Here is a 19,568-nt window from a genome sequence, read left to right on the forward strand (position 1 = left end):
AATGGCTAAGGTAAAAAATTCAGGTGACAGCAGATCCTGGTGAGGATGTGGAGAAAGAGTAACAGTCCTACACTGTTGGTGGGATTGCAAGCTTGTACAACCACTCTGGAAATCTGTCTGGAGGATTCTCAGAAAACTGGACATGGTACTATCAGAGGATCCCTCATTACCTCTCCTGGGAATATAAGCAGAAGATGGTCCAACTAGTAAGAAAGAAACATGATCCACTATGTTCATAGCAGCCTTATTTGTCATAGCCAGAAGCTGGAAAGAACCCAGATGCCCCTCAAGAGAGGGATGTATACAAACATTGCGGTACATTTTCACAATAGAGTACTAATCAGCTATTAAAAAGAATGAATTTATGAAATTCCTAGGCAAATGGTTGGTCTTGGAGGGCATTAGCCTGAATGAGGTAACCCAATCACAAAAGAACTCAAATGATATGTACTCACTGATAAGTGAATATTAGCCTAGAAACTTAGAATACCCAAGATATAAGTTACAATTTGCAAAACACATGAAACTCAAGAAGAACGAAGACCAAAGTGTGGACACTTTGCCCCTTCTTAGAATTGGGAACAAAACACCCATAAAAAGAGATACAGAGACAAAGTTTGGAACAGAGACAAATGAAAGGACCATCTAGAGACTGCCATATCCAGGGATCCATCCCATATTCAGCTCCAAATGCTGACACCATTGTATACACTAGCAAGATTTTGCTGATAGGACCCTGATATAGCTATCTCTAGTGAGACTATGCCGGGGCCTAGCAAACACATAAGTGGATGCTCACATTCAGCTATTGGATGGATCACAGGGCACCCAATGGAGGAGCTAGAGAAAATACCCAAGGAACTAAAGGGATCTACAACCCTATAGGTGGAACAACATTATGAAGTAACCAGTACCCCAGAGCTCTTGACTCCTGCTGCATATGTATCAAAAGATGGCCTAGTGGGCCATCACTGGAAAGAGAGGCCCATTGGACTTGCAAACTCTGTATGCCCCAGTACAGGGGAACGCCAGGGCCAAAAAGGGTGGGTAGGGGAGTGGTGGGCAAGGTATGGGGCACTTTTGGGATAGCATTGGATATGTAAATGAGGAAAATGCCTAATTTAAAAAAAAGATTTTTATAGCATTAATTTTTGACATAAATAATAAAGTAATTGACACTTTCTTTATAAAAGGAAATAGCAGTCTACCAGTAAGAGTAACTGGCTGAAAAAAAAAAAAGTTACCTTGCTTGCTTACACATGTTTAATCTATAACAAGTTGCTTAGATATAAATATATGTGGATTCTAGGAGGAAATTTGTTTTTTTATCCATAATTTATGAACAGATCGTTGTGGGAGTATATTTGGAAGATGCTTTTCCTTACATATACTCATAATTATTCACGAGAAGAAAACAAAAAGTAATCACCTTTCATTTTATCCTACCTGAAACATTTTACACAGATAAGTAAGCAGTGTGAGAAAAATAAAGTTGGAGCTGTGTTCCATATCAAATATGACTATATATGCAAAACGGTTGACGGTTTACTCTATCCATCAAAATATACATGTAAAATTGCTTGTGATTCTTAAAGCTTGCTTTTTCACCAAGTGTGTAAATATGTCAGAAATAATATCATGGGCACTGAAAACAGGGTTATAGTTGCATTATGCTTCATTAGGGGATTACAACATTCAGAACTGGACATTGGCCTTACCAGCATTGTGATAACACCATGGTGTTGAGGTAAATCTCCTCCCAAATATGCCCCAGCAATGAAAACACAACAAATATGATTACATGCTTTGCACCAAGATTGGACAGATCTACCACTATGCTACCACCTTCCACAGCTTATGAGACCCCTTAGAACTTGCAGTTTCCCCAGGCGATGGGCTTCTGCTCTGCTTTTCTTTGTTTTGCTCCACCTCTGCATCCTCTCCCTCTTCCATTTTCTCCTTCTTCTCTCTCCCACCTTCCACTCCACCTTCCCTTTTACCTGCCCAATCATCAGCTTTCCTTTATTTTACAAATTAAGGTGGGAAGCAGGTTTATAGGAAATCACCTGAGTGCTGACTAACTCCTTGTTTGCAGCCACTCACAGGAGAATGGAATTAATATCAAATATAATTATCCCCATGGCTACCGACAACATTTCCCCTTTTCTGTCCAATTAAAAGACTATTTTATCTCAGATACAATTGAACATAACTATTACTTTTTTGTTATTGATAAATTACAAGAGACCTAACACCCAGTTCATTATGGTTGTTAATTAAATAGAACCTCTGTCATCTATCCTTAGGTAAAGCCAGGTTCTGCGCCTGGCTATCACTGGGCTTTAGATACAATGCCATCTGAAAAACATCCTCTCAAATCTGTTCCTCTTAAAGTAAAAAGCCTCAGTTCTCTAGGAGACTATGTAGTTTTTCAACCCCATCAGAAATTCAAGAACCACTGATATTAACTGAAAATATATAGGAAGCCTACAACAGCTTCCAAAACTTAACCAATTTATAGAGACAACTGATCACCTGGATAGTCCCTTACTTCCACACATTGGAGCATCGGTATTCAGCCTACTGGCCAGGGTCATCTGACAAACTTTCAGATACATTAATATTAAGGATTAGCCTACTCTGTCTCATCTGAATCAAGCTGTCCTAACCTGTAATTGTATCCTTTCTTTGAACTGTATTATGTCTGTAGATGAAATGAGGCAATTCTTGCCTAGTGGTTATTTTGTCACAAATGGAGTACCTCAAAGATACTCAGTTTCTTTTTTGAATCAAGGAAAGGAAACCTGTCAGGAGCAGACGTGTCTTAACAACATGTGAATAAATAATATTAAAGCTCACATTCTGTGGAGTTCTGATGTTTTGAAAACCAGCTATCTATGTGAAGTAATCTAGACTGTTGTCTGTTAACTACTCTCAGCCATTTCTAATTAAAATAACTGAAAACACCCAAACAATAATCTCATAGCCATGAATTTCCTATTTGTCCCTTAACTCACCTGCTTAAACATCTCAGATCTGATTATAATAGCAGCAATAGAAGGACTGGGTCTAAGCCCTGAACTTCAAAATTTTTTGTATCTAAAACAACCTATAATAACCACCCCCAGCCCTGAAGCTTAGGGAACTTGGATGACAACTCTTCATGACTTCTTCAAGCTGAATATGGGTGTTGAGATACGTTTGAAGGTAGGGGGAAGAGTAGGGAAATGTGAGAGTTAGTTGGCCTTATGAAGGCCATACCAATGATTGTATTCATCTCTGATGTCTGTGTCCTGACTGGATCCAGATGAAAATCCAAGACAACAGGGGTTCAGGGAGGTCAGTTCAGCATGTCTGATCATGAAATTCACCAAGGTTGTATATTCTGTAATATATAAATCTAAAAACAAAATTTTAGTATCATAAAGATAAACTTTGTGCTGGCTAGTTTTGTGTCAACTTGACACAGCTGGAGTTATCACAGAGAAAGGAGCTTCAGTTGGGGAAATGACTCCATGAGATACAACTGTAAGGCATTTTCTCAATTAGTGATCAAGGGGGAAAGGCCCCTTGTCGGTGGAACCATTTCTGGGCTGTTAGTCTTGGGTTCTATAAGAGAGCAGGCTGAGTAAGCCAGGGGAAGCAAGCCAGTAAAGAACATCCCTCCATGGCCTCTGCATCAGCTCCTGCTTCCTGACCTGCTTGAGTTCCAGTCCTGACTTCCTTGGTGATAAACAGCAGTATGGAATTTTAAGCTGAATAAACCCTTTCCTCCCCAACTTGCTTCTTCGTCATGAGGTTTGTGCAGGAATAGAAACCCTGAATAAGACAACCTTGTTATTTGATTCTCTGGAATCTAATTTTTAAGTGTCTCCCTCTACCAAATCTTATCCATATAACTCTGGAAGGTGTAAGTATAATCACCTTTTCCAAAAACAGATGACAAAACCTGTTGCACAAATTAGCATATCCTTTAGCTGGTAACAAGGAAAACCTTTTTATTATCCTCTGTCCCATAGGAATTATAAAACAACCACAATACACAAAACCACACACATTTTAGCCTATTTAGGTCTTTCTAATTTGTCATGTCAGGATATTATCCCCAAATTCCCATGGAGCCCACATTAGACAGAATATGACTCTCCTGCAAACTTTATTATACTATCTTTAAAACAAGTGATTCACACTTCTATTTTCCTTTCCTTCTCCTTTCCTCTTTCCTTTTCTTTCTTTTCCCCTTTCCTTTCTCCTTTCCTTTCATTTCCTCTTTCCTATCCTTTTCATTGTCCTTTCCTCTTCCCTTTGTTTCCTTTCTTTCCCTTTCCCTTTCCCTTTTTCCCTTTTCCCATTTTCCCTTTTCCATTTCTTTCTATATTTGTTTATAAGCAGTAGCTTGTCAAATCAGGATTTAACCCCAAAATTCCCTAGAAGCCCACGTTAGACAGAATATGAGTACCCTGTAATACTTATTAGAGCAATATATCTTTATACCATCTTTAAAGGAATTAATTCAACCTTCCACTAATACCTGTTATACCAGCTATCTGTTATGTTCTCTACCTAGAGCTACAGACTTCTATTAATTAATACCTGTTCATAGCAGGTGATTATCACTGCTCTATTGGAGTCAGTGACTAATATTCCCTATCTAGTTCTGAACCACAGGTGAAATTTCCCATGAATAATACACTTTCCTCCTAGAGCAGCTATCTTTTCTGTTTTCTCTTGTGCTCTCTACCAAGAGCTACAGACATTTATTTAAACCTTCTATTTGTTATGCTCTCTACCAGGAGCCACAGACATCTATTTAATTATTACCTATTATAATATCAATTATGCTCTTTACCTAGAGACACAGACTTTATTATTAATACCTATTCATAGCAGGTGATTATAACTGTTCTCACTACTTGGAGTCAGTGACTAATACTCCCTAGCTAGTCCCAAACCACAGGTGAAATTTCCCATCTTTAAGTGCTACACCAGCTTATAAGAGGCAGCCTGTCAAACAAGTATTTAAACCCAAAGTTCCTGTGGCACCCACGTTAGACAAAATATGAGTATCCAGTAAGAATTATTAGAGGGGAATATCTTCATGCCATCTTTAAGTATCAAGAGGTTATATTTCTCTCTTTATATCAATGAATTACCTGGTCTGGAGCCCTTTGTACCTTTGTCTCCCAATTCTTTATTCACATGGAGAAGCTGAGTGTAAAAAGACCTGTGTTGTCCGTGTCCCTGTTTGGAGGTGGGGGAGGCAGGGAGGGAAAGGAAGGATACAGGCAAGCAAACACAGAAAGGTTCTCTTGAGTATACATACCTCTAGTTGTTTCAGATTGGGCTTCAAATCAGGAAAAAAAAATATTTGTTGGTTGCTCTTAGAACTTTTGTGAAACTATTATACAAGTATATCTGGCAGACACTTTTCTATTAAAGGTTAAAACTTTTGTTGCTGGATTGATATTTACCTTCCTCCCTTGGTAGCTTGAGGAGTGCCTTCCAGTACCATCAGCACTAGTCATTTTGTGTGGTCTCTATTTAAGCACCAGCTTGATTTCTCTTGGTTCATTGGTTTACGTAGGCATTATTGTCACCAATAGGGAATTACCGTTCGTTTGTGGAAAACAAATAAACAGCATTTTCAATAGCCTGGATTCCTTGTTTGTGGGTTTGTGTGTGTCCCTTTTGGCCAAAAACTCCCTTATATGTAACCCATTCTAACCACTGGGGTTTCACTTAGTACTGAGTGGTGTCCAGTTGGTTTATTTTATTCTTTATTTAGTGATTCCTTTTACATTTCTTACATATGCATATATATTTTAAGAAGATTCATATGACCCAACAAATGGCCCTAAGTTATAACTCTCCCTCTCTATAGGCATTTATCTGCCCTTCCTCTTCCTTCTCCATCTCTATTTAGTCTTTACATCCATTACCTACATACACCCACCCAAAATAGTCCTTAGTTATAACTCTCCCTCCCCATAGGCACTCGACTGCACTTCCTGTTCCTTCCCCATCTTAATTTAGTCTTCACTTCCAATCCCCATATATACCCACCCATAAGTCTATAATTCTATTTTTCCTCCTTTGAATATTCTTCCCTCTACTTTAGTTCCATACTCTTTACCTAATCTCTGCGGTTATATGGATTGTGACTTATCAAAGACTTAAATGCTAGCATCTATATTTAAACAAATGCATACCATACATGTCATTTTAGTGCTTGAATGGATATATATATATATATATATATATATATATATATATATATATATATATATCATATGGATATGGGAAAATATGGGACTGGAGAGATCACTGGGTAATTAAAGAGTGCTTGCTGCTCTTCTAGAGGACCAGAATTCAGTCCCACACACCCATATTTGGCAGCTCATAACTGCCCATAGCTCCAATGGGTCTGACACCCTCTTTAGTCACCATGGAGAGCTGTAAACATGTGACACTTACATGAAAAATAACACACATATACACATGAATAAAAATAAATCTTTAGAAAAAAATAATGATTCTGAGTAACTGCTAGGATATGTGATATCCTACTTTAAAAAAAAGAAGGAAGGAAGGAAGGAAGGAAGGAAGGAAGGAACGAAGGAAGGAATGAAGGGGGGAACGAAGGAAGGAACGAAGGAAGGAAGGGAAAAAGATTTTTAAAAATTTGATACCTGCTTTCATCTTGGTTGCTTTAGTTTATTCTAAAATTTGTGAGACTTTTAAAAAGATTTTATATATAAATGCTTAGCTCACATATATGTATGGGTCCCACACTTGTGCCTTGTGCCTGCAGAGCTCAGAAGCAGGCATTAATTTCCATGCAACTGAAGTTAAAGACAGTTCTTAGCTGCAATGTGGGTGCTGGGAATTCACTGTGAGTCCTCTAGAAAAAGAAATAGTGCTTTCAACAGCTGAGCCATCTCTCCAGCTCCTTTAGTTTTATTTAAAAGTGATGTTAACCTTCACTTTCTTTTCTGTTCAGATCCAAGTATTTTCTCTATCATTTGTATTGATGATGATTGGCAGGAAGCAAACTCAAGGGTGTGTGCAGAGTAGTGAAAGAAATCCTTAACAAAAGAGACTTCGCTTCCTCCCCAATACATCCCTGCCTCATCTCCAGCACTTACCTCCTAAGATCTTCCCACAGGATTCTCCAGGATTTAGAGAACCTGCCTTAAAGGGAATTGCAAAGTTGTTTTCGCTAAAGGCTCAACTCCATCACATATCTATCCACTGGAAGTCCACTATGTGCATTATACTTGTGATTTGCTACAACTATTTGCTACTATCTCATATTGTTCAACCCATATTCGGGACCACATCATACACTTGTTCCTCTCAAGGGTGGGCTTCAGAAATCTCTACAAATAACAAAGTCTCCAGGTGCTCAAGTCCCCTCTATAATACCACATTATTTGCCTGTAACCTGCACAATCCTCCCACATACTCTAAACAACCCCTTGGAGATTTATAATACATAATAAAATGTACATTCTATATGAATGGTTGTATCGTATTATTTAGGGAATGAAAGAAAAAAGTCAAGAAATGTTCAATACAGATTACTTATTGTCTTACAAATATTTCCTGTGTGTAATTGGTTAAATATATGTGAAACTCACGTACTGAGGGCCACTGTGTCTCAAAAGCCATGATTCCCAATGTATATAGCATTGAAATTGAGGTAAAATAGGAAAACCCATACCCATGAACCCTGATAGTGTAGCTGGAGGGAATGTGCCCAAGCTTGACATTGTTGGGGAGCAAACAAACAACTTCCTTGCAAGTGTTATTTGGAATATATATATAAAGAACAGAAGATGTTAGACTCCAGAGAACCAAATAACCCTAGTAAAAATAATGAACAAAGCTAAACAGATTTCTCAACTGAGGAAACATGAATGGCCAAGAAGCACCTAAAGAAACATCTGTAGTCATTAGAGAAATGCAAATCAAAACAACCCTGAGACTCCACCTCATACCAGTGGGAATGGCTAAGATCAAAAACTGTCATCCTGCCCCACTATCTTCTACCTGAACCCGCCGGAGGCTGCCAAGGGCCCTAGAGTACTCTCCACGCCACAGGAACTCGGGATCACCTTGGTATCATGGGTGAGTACAATGCAACAGCAGCTCCAAAGAATCACAGAGGGTCTTGTGCCAGCAGGAACAGGGACAAAGGAACAACACCTGAACAGAGACTGGGATCCATTCAGGTCAGGCCAGCCCTGCCATCTTCCAACTGAACCTACCAGAGGGCGCCAAGAGCCCCAGAGGACTCTCCATGCCACAGGACCCCTAGCACACCTGGGACCTCTGGATCACAGGTGAGTGGAACACAACATCAGCTCCAAAGAGTCGAGAAGGGTCTTGTGCCAGCAGGAATAGAGACAAAGGAAACCTGCCCAACAAGAGGCTGGGATTCTTTCCAGTCGGGGCAAGCCCCACCATCTTCTGCGTTAACAAGGCCAAAGGTGTTGAGGGCCCCAGAGAACTCTCCACTCTGCAGGACGTCTAGCACACCCAAGACCTCTTGAGTACTGGAGGGCATGTGGGCGACAGAAGCAACAGAGCTTCTTGGAAAGGTTCCCTTCCGGCCTTCATCCTCAGCCAGGAGGCAGAGCTGAGACCCAAACACCTGGGCACCTTCCTTGTCATAGGAGAGTCTGCCTCCAGGGAGGGCTCTGACACCTGGACTCAGGAGGTGGATCAAAGCTCCAGACTTCTGGACACCTGCTTCCAAGAGGAGAACTTGCCTGCAGAGAGTAATCTGAGACTGGGATTCTCAGGAGTGCTGACAGAGGCTAACAGAATCACAGGAGGACCAAGCTCCAGCCAGAGACAGCTTGAACATTAACAACAGAGATTACCAGATGGCGAGAGGCAAAGGTAAAAATCTTACTAACAGAAACCAAGAACACTGGGCATGATAAGAATCCAGTAAGCCCACCACAGAAAGTCCTGGATACCCCAACACACCCGACAAGCAAGACTCACATTTAAAATCATATCTCGTGATGGTGGTAGAATATTTTAAGAAGTACATTAATAACTTACTTAAAGAAATACAGGAGAACACGGCTAAACAGGTAGAAGCCCTTAAAGAGGAAGCACAGAAATCCCTCAAGGAATTACAGGAGAACACTGCTAAACAAGTAGAAGTCCTTAAAGAACTACAGGTAAACACTGCTAAACTGGTAGAAGAAACACAAAAATCCCTTAAAGAATTACAGGAATAAACAACCAAACAGGTAATGGAATTGAATAAAAAAAAATCCAAGATCTAAAAATAGAAGTAGAAACAATGGAGAAAACCTAAAGTGAACCAACTCTGGAGATAAATACCCTAGGAAAGAAATCAGGAAACATAGATGTGAGCATCATCAACAGAATACAAGAGATGGAAGAGAGAATCTCAGACGCAGAAGATTCCATATGTAACATGAACACAACAATGAAAGAAAATGCAAAAAGATCCCAACTCAAAACATTCAAGAAATCCAGAACACAATGAGAAGACCAAACCTGTGGATAATAGTAGACGAGAATGAAGATTCTCAACTTAAAGGGCCAGCAAATATCTTCAACAAAGCTATAGAAGAAAACTTCCAATACCTAAAGAAAGAGATTCCCATGAACATACAAGAAGCCTACAGAATTCCAAATAGGCTGAACCAGAAAAGAAATTTCTCCTAACACATAATAATCAGAACAACAAATGCACTAAATAAAGATAGAATATTAAAAGCAATAAGGGAAAACACTCAAGTAACATATAAAGGCAGACCTATTAGAATTACACCACACTTATCAGTAGAGACTATGAAAGCCAGAAGATCCTGGACGGATGTTATACAGTACCTAAGAGAGCACAAATGCCAGCCCAGGCTAATATACACCAACAAAAATCTCAATTACCATAGATGGAGAAACCAAAGTATTCCATGATAAAAACAAATTCACACAATATCTTTCCATGAATCTAGCCCTTCAAAGGATAATAAAGGGAAAACACCAACACAGAGATGGAAACTACACCCGAGAAAAATCAAGAAAGTAATCCTTCAACAAACTTAAAATAAGACAACCACAAGAACAGAATCCCAACTTTAACAAGAAAAATAACAGGAAGCAACAACTACTTTTCTTTAGTTTCTCTTAACATCAATGTACTAAATTCCCCAATAAAAAGACATAGACTAATAGACTGACTACACAAACAGGACCCAACATTTTGCTGCTTGCAGATAACCCACCTCGAGAAGAAAGACAGATTCTATATCAGAGTAAAAGGCTGAAAAACAATTTTCCAAGCAAATGGTCTGAAGAAACAAGTGGGAGTAGCCATTCTAATATCGAATAAAATTGACTTCCAACCCAAAGTTATCAAAAAAGACAGGGAGGGGTGTTTCATACTCATAAAGGTAAAATCCTCCAAAAGGAACTATCAGTTCTAAATATCTATGCTCCAAATGCAAGGGCAGCCACATTCATTAAAGAAACTTTAGTAAAGCTCAAAGCACACATTGTACCACACACAAAAATAGTGGGAGACCTCAACACCCCACTCTCACCAATGGACAGATCCTAGAAACATAAACTAAACAGAGACTCATGGACACTAACAGAAGTTGTGATACACATGGATTTAACAGACATCTACAAAACATTTTATCCTAAAACAAAAGGATATAACTTCTTCTCAGCACCTCATGGTACCTCCTCCAAAATTGGCCATATAATGGGTCCCAAAACAGGCCTCAATAGATACAAAAATATTGAAATTATCCCATTCAACCTATCAGATCACCATGGACTAAGGCTGATCTTCAATAACAACATAAATAAGAGAACACCAACATTCATGTGGAGAATAAACAACAATATACTCAATGATATCTTGGTCAAGGAAGAAATAAAGAAAGAGATTAAAGACTTTTTAACATTTAATGAAAATGAAGCCACAACATACCAAATTTATGGGACACAATGAAATCAGTCCTAAGAGGAAAATTTACAGCCCTGAGTGCCTCCAAAAAGAAACTAGATTGAGCACACACTAGCAGCCTGAGAACAGACCTGGAAGCTCTAGAATTAATGGAAGCAAATTCTCCCAACAGGAGTAGACAGTAGGAAATATTCAAACTTAGAGCAGAAATCAACCAAGTGGAAACAAAAAGATCTATTCAAGGAATCAACCAAACCAGGAGCTGGTTCTTTGAGAAAATCAACAAGTTAGATAAACCGGTAATCAGACTAAGAAGAGGGCACAGGGACAGTATCCTAATTAAGAAAATCAAAAATTAAAAGGGAGATATAACAACAGAGCCTGAGAAAATCCAAAACAGCATCAGATCCTACTACAAAAGGCTATATTCAACAAAACTAGAAAACCTGGATGAAATGGACAACTTCCCAGACAGATACCAGAGACATAACAACAAAACCTGAGAAAATCCAAAACAACATCAGATCCTACTACAAAAGGCTATATTCAACAAAACTAGAAAACCTGGATGAAATGGATACTTCCCAGACAGATACCAGGTGCCAAAGTTAAATCAGGATCAGATTAAAGACCTGAACAGTCCCATTTTCCCTAAAGAAATAGAAGCAGTCATTAATAGTCTCCCAACCAAAAAAAAAAAAAAAAAAGCCCAGGACCAGATGCATTTAGGTTCTATCAGACCTTCAAAGAAGACCTAATTCCAACTGTCCTCATAGTAGTCCACAAAATAGAATCAGAAGGTACTCTACCCAATTCATTATATGAAGCCACAAACACTCTAATACCTAAACCACACAAAAATCCATCAAAGAAAGAAAACTTCAGAACAATTTCCCTTACGGATATTGATGAAAAAATTCTCAATAAAATCCTTGAAAACCAAACCCAAGAACACATCAAAACAATCATCCATCAAGACCAAGTAGGCTTCATCCCAGGGATACAGGGATGGTTTAATATACGGAAAGCTATCAATGTAATCTGAAAAATATTCTAACAATTGTTCTTCAATCCCTACTCTCATAGCCTGAAGCAGCTCTTGAAGATTGCAGACAAATGCCTGTTTAGAATTTTCTAATCCCATTTTCCTCAGTCAACCCCTACTGGAATCAGTGCCAGGTCAACACTATTGCAATTTAGCCCGTATCATATCACACCTACAGCAACAATTTAAAAAATAATCCACTACATAAAAAACTCCAAAACAAAAATCACATGATAATATCATTAGTTGCTGAGAAAGCGTTTGACAAAATCTAACAACCCTTCATGATAAAAGGCATAGAAAGATCAGGAATTGAAGGCCCATACCTAAACAAAATAAAAGCAGTATACAGCAAACCAGTAGCCGATATCAAACCAAATGGAGTGAAACTGGAAGTAATCCCACTAAAATCAGGGAATAGAAAAGGCTGCCCACGTTCTCCCTACCTATTCAATATAGTACTTGAAGTCCTAGCCAGAGCAATACTACAACAAAAGGAGATCAAGGGGATAAAAATTGGAAAGAAGTCAAAATATCACTATTTGCAGATGATATGATTGTATATATAAGTGACCCTAAAAATTCCACCAGAGAATTCCTGAACCTGATAAATGGCTTCAGTACAGTAGCTGGATATAAAATTAACTCAAACAAATCAGTGGTCTTTCTCTACTCAAAGGATAAACAGGCTGAGAAAGAAATTAGTGAAACAACACCCTTCACAATAGTTACAAAAAATACAAAATACATTGGTGTGACTCTAAGAAAGTGAAAGATCTGTATGACAAGAATTTCAAGTCTCTGACGAAAGCAATTGAAGATCTCAGAAGAAGGAAAGATATCCCATGCTCATGGATTGGCAGGATTAATATAGAAAAATGGCTATCCTGCCAACAGAAATCTACAGATTCAATGCAATTCCCATCAATAATCCAAATCAATTCTTCACTGAGTTAGAAAGGTCAATTTGCATATTCATCTGGATGACAAAAAAACTGAGATAGCAAAAACTATTCTCAAAAATAAAAGAAACTCTGGTGGAATCACCATTCCTGATCTCAAGCTGTACTACAGAGCAATTTTGATAAAAACTGCATGGTACTAGTACAGTGACAGACAGGGAGATCAATGAAATAGAATTGAAGACCCAGCAATGAACTCACACACCTATGGTCACTTGATCTTTGACAAGGGAGCTAAAACCATCCATTGGAAAAAAAAAAGCATTTTCAACAAATGGTGCTGGCACAATGGGAGGTTATCATTTACAAGAATGCAAATTGATCCATTCTTATCTTCTTGTACAAAGTCCAAGTCTAAGTACATCAAAGAACTCCACATAAAACCAGACTGAATTTTATAGAGGATAAAGTGGGTAAAAGACTCGAAGTTATAGGCAAAAGGGTACAATTCCTGAACAGAACAGCAATGGCTTGTGCAGTAAGATCAAGAATTGACAAATGGGACCTCATAAAATTGCAAAATTTCTGTAAGGCAAAAGACACTGTCAATAAGACAAAAAAGGCCACCAACAGATTGGGAAAGGATTTTTTTTTAATCCTAAATCTGATAGGAAAATAATATCCAATATATATAAGGAGCTCAAGAAGCTGGACCACAGAAATTCAAGTAACCCCATTAAAAATGTGGTACAGAGCTAAACAATGAATTCCCAAGTGAGGAATACTGAAGGGCTGAGAAGCACCTGAAAAATGTTCAACATCCTTAATCACCTGGGAAATGCAAATCAAAACAACCCTGAGATTCCACCTCACACCAGTCAGAATGGCTAAGTTTGAAAATTCAGGTGACAGCAGATGCTGGCAAGGATGTGAAGAAAGAGGAACACTTCTTCATTGCTGGTGGCATTGCAACCTTGTACAACCACTCTGGAAATCAGTCTAGCGGTTCATCAGAACATTGGACATTGTACTACTTGAAGATGCAGCAATACCTCTCCTGGGCATATACCCAGAAGCTGTTCCAACCGGTAAGAAGGACACATGCTCCTCTATGTTCATAGCAGTCTTATTTATAATACCCAAAAGCTGGAAACAACACAGATGTCCCTCAACAGAGAAATGGATACAGAAAATGTGGTACATTTACACAAGGGAATACTACTCAGCTATTAAAAATAATGGATTTATGAAATTCTTCGGCAAATGGAGGTGTCTGGAGGATATTATCTTAAGTGAGGTAGCCCAATCACAAAAGAAGTCACTTGATATGCACTCACTGATAAGAGGATATTATTCAAGAAACTTAGCATATCCAAGATACAATTTTCTTTTTTTTTTTCTTTTTTTTTTCCAAATTTTATTAGGTATTTAGCTCATTTACATTTCCAATGTTATACCAAAAGTCCCCCATACCCACCCACCCCCACTCCCCTACCCACCTACTCCCCATTTTTGGCCCTGGCATTCCCCTGTACTGGAGCATATAAAGTTTGCAAGTCCAATGGGCCTCTCTTTCCAGTGATGGCCGACTAGGCCATCTTTTGATACATATGCAGCTAGAGTCAAGAGCTCTGGAGTACTGTTTAGTTCATAATGTTGTTCCATCTATAGGGTTGCAGATCCCTTTAGCTCCTTGTGTACTTTCTCTAGCTCCTCCATTGGGAGCCCTGTGATCCATCCATTAGCTGACTGTGAGCATCCACTTCTGTGTTTACTAGGCCCCGGCATAGTCTCACAAGACAAAGCTACTTCTGGGTCCTTTCGATACAATCTTGCTAGTATATGCAATGGTGTCAGCGTTTGGATGCTGATTATGGGGTGGATCCCTGGATATGGCAGTCTCTACATGGTCCATCCTTTCATCTCAGCTCCAAACTTTGTCTTTGTAACTCCTTCCATGGGTGTTTTGTTCCCACTTCTAAGGAGGGGCATAGTGTCCACACTTCAGTCTTCATTCTTCTTGAGTTTCATGTGTTTAGCAAATTGTATCTTATATCTTGGGTATCCTAGGTTTGGGGCTACTATCCACTTATCAGTGAGTACATATTGTGTGAGTTCCTTTGTGAATGTGTTACCTCACTCAGGATGATGCCCTCCAGGTCCATCCATTTGGCTAGGCATTTCATAAATTCATTCTTTTTAATAGCTGAGTAGTACTCCATTGTGTAGATGTATCACATTTTCTGTATCCAATCCTCTTGAGGGGCATTTGGGTTCATTCCAGCTTCTGGCTATTATAAATAAGGCTGCTATGAACATAGTGGAGCATGTGTCCTTCTTACCAGTTGGGGCATCTTCTGGATATATGCCCAGGAGAGGTATTGCTGGATCCTCCGGTAGTACTATGTCCAATTTTCTGAGGAACCACCAGACTGATTTCCAGAGTGGTTGTACAAGCCTTCAATCCTACCAACAATGGAGGAGTGTTCCTCTTTCTCCACATCCACGCCAGCATCTGCTGTCACCTGAATTTTTGATCTTAGCCATTCTGACTGGTGTGAGGTGGAATCTCAGGGTTGTTTTGATTTGCATTTCCCTGATGATTAAGGATGTTGAACATTTTTTCAGGTGCTTCTCTGCCATTCGGTATTCCTCAGGTGAGAATTCTTTGTTCAGTTCTGAGCCCCATTTTTTAATAGGGTTATTTGATTTTCTGAAGTCCACCTTCTTGAGTTCTTTATATATGTTGGATATTAGTCCCCTATCTGATTTAGGATAGGTAAAGATCCTTTCCCAATCTCTTGGTGGTCTTTTTGTCTTATTGACTGTGTCTTTTGCCTTGCAAAAACTTTGGAGTTTCATTAGGTCCCATTTGTCGATTCTCGATCTTACAGCACAAGCCATTGCTGTTCTGTTCAGGAATTTTTCCCCTGTGTCCATATCTTCAAGCCTTTTCCCCACTTTCTCCTCTATAAATTTCAGTGTCTCTGGTTTTATGTGAAGTTCCTTGATCCACTTAGATTTGACCTTAGTACAAGGAGATAAGTATGGATCTATTCGCATTCTTCTACAAGATAACAACCAGTTGTGCCAGCACCAATTGTTAAAAATGCTGTCTTTCTTCCACTGGATGGTTTTAGCTCCCTTGTCGAAGATCAAGTGACCATAGGTGTGTGGGTTCATTTCTGGGTCTTCAATTCTATTCCATTGGTCTACTTGTCTGTCTCTATACCAGTACCATGCAGTTTTTATCATAATTGCTCTGTAGTAAAGTTTTAGGTATGGCATGGTGATTCCACCAAAAGTTCTTTTATCCTTGAGAAGACTTTTTGCTATCCTAGGTTTTTTGTTATTCCAGACGAATTTGTAAATTGCTCCTTCCAATTAGTTGAAGAATTGAGTTGGAATTTTGATGGGGATTGCATTGAATCTGTAGATTGCTTTTGGCAAGATAACCATTTTTACAATGTTGATCCTGCCAATCCATGAGCATGGGAGATCTTTCCATCTTCTGAGATCTTCTTTAATTTCTTTCTTCAGAGATTTGAAGTTTTTATCATACAGATCTTTCACTTCATTAGTTAGAGTCACACCAAGATATTTTATATTATTTGTGAATATTGAGAAGGGTGTTGTTTCCTTAATTTCTTTCTCAGCCGGTTTATTCATTGTATAGAGAAAGGCCATTGATTTGTTTGAGTTTATTTTATATCCAGCTACTTCACCGAAGCTGTTTATCAGGTTTAGGAGTTCTCTGGTAGAATATTTAGGGTCACTTATATATACTATCATATCATCTGCAAAAAGTGATATTTTGACTTCCTCTTTTCCAATTTGTATCCCCTTGATCTCCTTTTGTTGTCAAATTGCTCTGGCTAATAATTCAAGTACTATGTTGAAAAGGTAGGGTGAAATTGGGCAGCCTTGTCTAGTCCCTGATTTTAGTGGGATTGCTTCCAGCTTCTCTCCATTTATTTGATGTTGGCTACTGGTTTGCTGTATATTGCTTTTGTCATGTTTAGGTATGGGCCTTGAATTCCTGATCTTTCCAAAACTTTTATCATGAATGGGTGTTGGATCTTGTCAAATGCTTTTCCTGCATCTAACGAGATAATCATGTGGTTTTTGTCTTTTAGTTAGTTTATATAATGGATTACATTGATGGATTTTCTTATATTAAACCATCCCTGCATCCCTGGAATAAAACCTACTTGGTCAGGATGGATGATTGCTTTAATGTGTTCTTGGATTCGGTTAGCGAGAATTTTATTGAGGATTTTTGCATCGATATTCATAAGAGAAATTGGTCTGAAGTTCTCTATCTTTGTTGGGTCTTTCTGTGGTTTAGGTATCAGAGTAATAGTGGCTTCATAAAATGAGTTGGGTAGAGTACCTTCTACTTCTATTTTGTGAAATAGTTTGTGCAGAACTGGAATTAGATCTTCTTTGAAGGTCTGATAGAACTCTGCACTAAACCTGTCTGGTCCTGGGCTTTTTTTGGATGGGACACTATTAATAACTGCTTCTATTTCTTTAGGTGATATGGGACTGTTTAGATGGTCAACTTGATCCTGATTCAACTTTGGTACCTGGTATCTGTCCAGAAATTTGTCCATTTCGTCCAGGTTTTCCAGTTTTGTTGAGTATAGCCTTTTGTAGAAGGATCTGATGGTGTTTTGGATTTCTTCAGGATCTGTTGTTATGTCTCCCTTTTCATTTCTGATTTTGTTAATTAGGATTTTGTCCCTGTGCCCTTTAGTGAGTCTAGCTAAGGGTTTATCTATCTTGTTGATTTTCTCAAAGAACCAACTCCTCGTTTGGTTAATTCTTTGAATAGTTCTTCTTGTTTCCACTTGGTTGATTTCACCCCTGAATTTGATTATTTCCTGCCGTCTACTCCTCTTGGGTGAATTTGCTTCCTTTTTTCTAGAGCTTTTAGATGTGTTGTCAAGCTGCTAGTATGTGCTCTCTCCCGTTTCTTCTTGGAGGCACTCAGAGCTATGAGTTTCCCTCTTAGAAATGCTTTCATTGTGTCCCAAAAGTTTTGGTACGTTGTGGCTTCATTTTCATTAAACTCTAAAAAGTCTTTAATTTCTTTCTTTATTCCTTCCTTGACCAAGGTATCATTGAGAAGGGTGTTATTCAGTTTCCATGTGAATGTTGGCTTTCCATTATTTATGTTGTTATTGAAGATCAGTCTTAGGCCATGGTGGTCTGATAGAATACATGGGACAATTTCATTATTTTTGTATCTGTTGAGGCCTGTTTTGTGACCAATTATATGGTCAATTTTGGAGAAGGTCCCGTGAGGTGCTGAGAAGAAGGTATATCATTTTGTTTTAGGATAAAATGTTCTGTAGATATCTCTCAGGTCCATTTGTTTCATAACTTCTGTTAGTTTCAGTGTGTCCCTGTTTAGTTTCTGTTTCCACGATCTGTCCATTGAAGAAAGTGGTGTGTTGAAGTCTCCCACTATTATTGTGTGAGGTGCAATGTGTGCTTTGAGCTTTACTAAAGTGTCTTTAATGAATGTGGCTGCCCTTGCATTTGGTGCGTAGGTATTCAGAATTGAGAGTTCCTCTTGGAGGATTTTACCTTTGATGAGTATGAATTGTCCCTCCTTGTCTTTTTTGATAACTTTGGGTTGGAAGTCGATTTTATCCGATATTAAAATGGCTACTCCAGCTTGTTTCTTCAGTCCATTTGCTTGGAAAATTGTTTTCCAGACTTTCACTCTGAGGTAGTGTCTGTCTTTTTCCCTGAGATGGGTTTCCTGTAAGCAGCAGAATGTTGGGTCCTGTTTATGTAGCCAGTCTGTTAGTTTATGTCTTTTTATTGGGGAATTGAGTCCATTGATATTAAGAGATATTAAGGAAAAGTACTTGTTGCTTCCTTTTATTTTTGTTGTTAGAGTTGGCATTCTGTTCTTGTGGCAGTCTTCTTTTTGGTTTGTTGAGTGATTACTTTATAGCTTGTTCTAGGGCATGATTTCTGTCCTTGTATTGCTTCTTTTCTGTTATTATCCTTTGAAGGGCTGGATTCATGGAAAGATATTGTGTGAATTTGGTTTTGTCGTGGAATACTTTGGTTTCTCCAACTATGGTAATTGAGAGTTTGGCCGGGTATAGTATCCTGGGCTCGCATTTGTGTTCTCTTAGTGTCTGTATAACATCTGTCCAGGCTCTTCTGGCTTTCATAGTCTCTGGTGAAAAGTCTGGTGTAATTCTGATAGGCCTTCCTTTATATGTTACTTGACCTTTCTCCCTTACCTCTTTTAATATTCTATCTTTATTTAGTGCATTTGTTGTTCTGATTATTATGTGTCGGGAGGAATTTCTTTTCTGGTCCAGTCTATTTGGAGTTCTGTAGGCTTCTTGTATGATCATGGGCATCTCTTTCTTTATGTTTGGGAAGTTTTCTTCTATTATTATGTTGAAGATATTAGCTGGCCCTTTAAGTTGAAAATCTTCATTCTCATCAATTCCTATTATCCGCAGGTTTGGTCTTCTCATTGTTTCCTGGATTACCTGGATGTTTTGAGTTAGGATCCTTTTGCATTTTGTATTTTCTTTGACTGTTGTGTCGATGTTCTCTATGGAATCTTCTTCACCTGAGATTCTCTCTTCCATTTTTTGTATTCTGTTGCTGATGCTCG

This window comes from Mus musculus, chromosome X, assembly GCF_000001635.26.
Source record: "Mus musculus strain C57BL/6J chromosome X, GRCm38.p6 C57BL/6J".
NCBI classification, from domain to species: domain Eukaryota; kingdom Metazoa; phylum Chordata; class Mammalia; order Rodentia; family Muridae; genus Mus; species Mus musculus.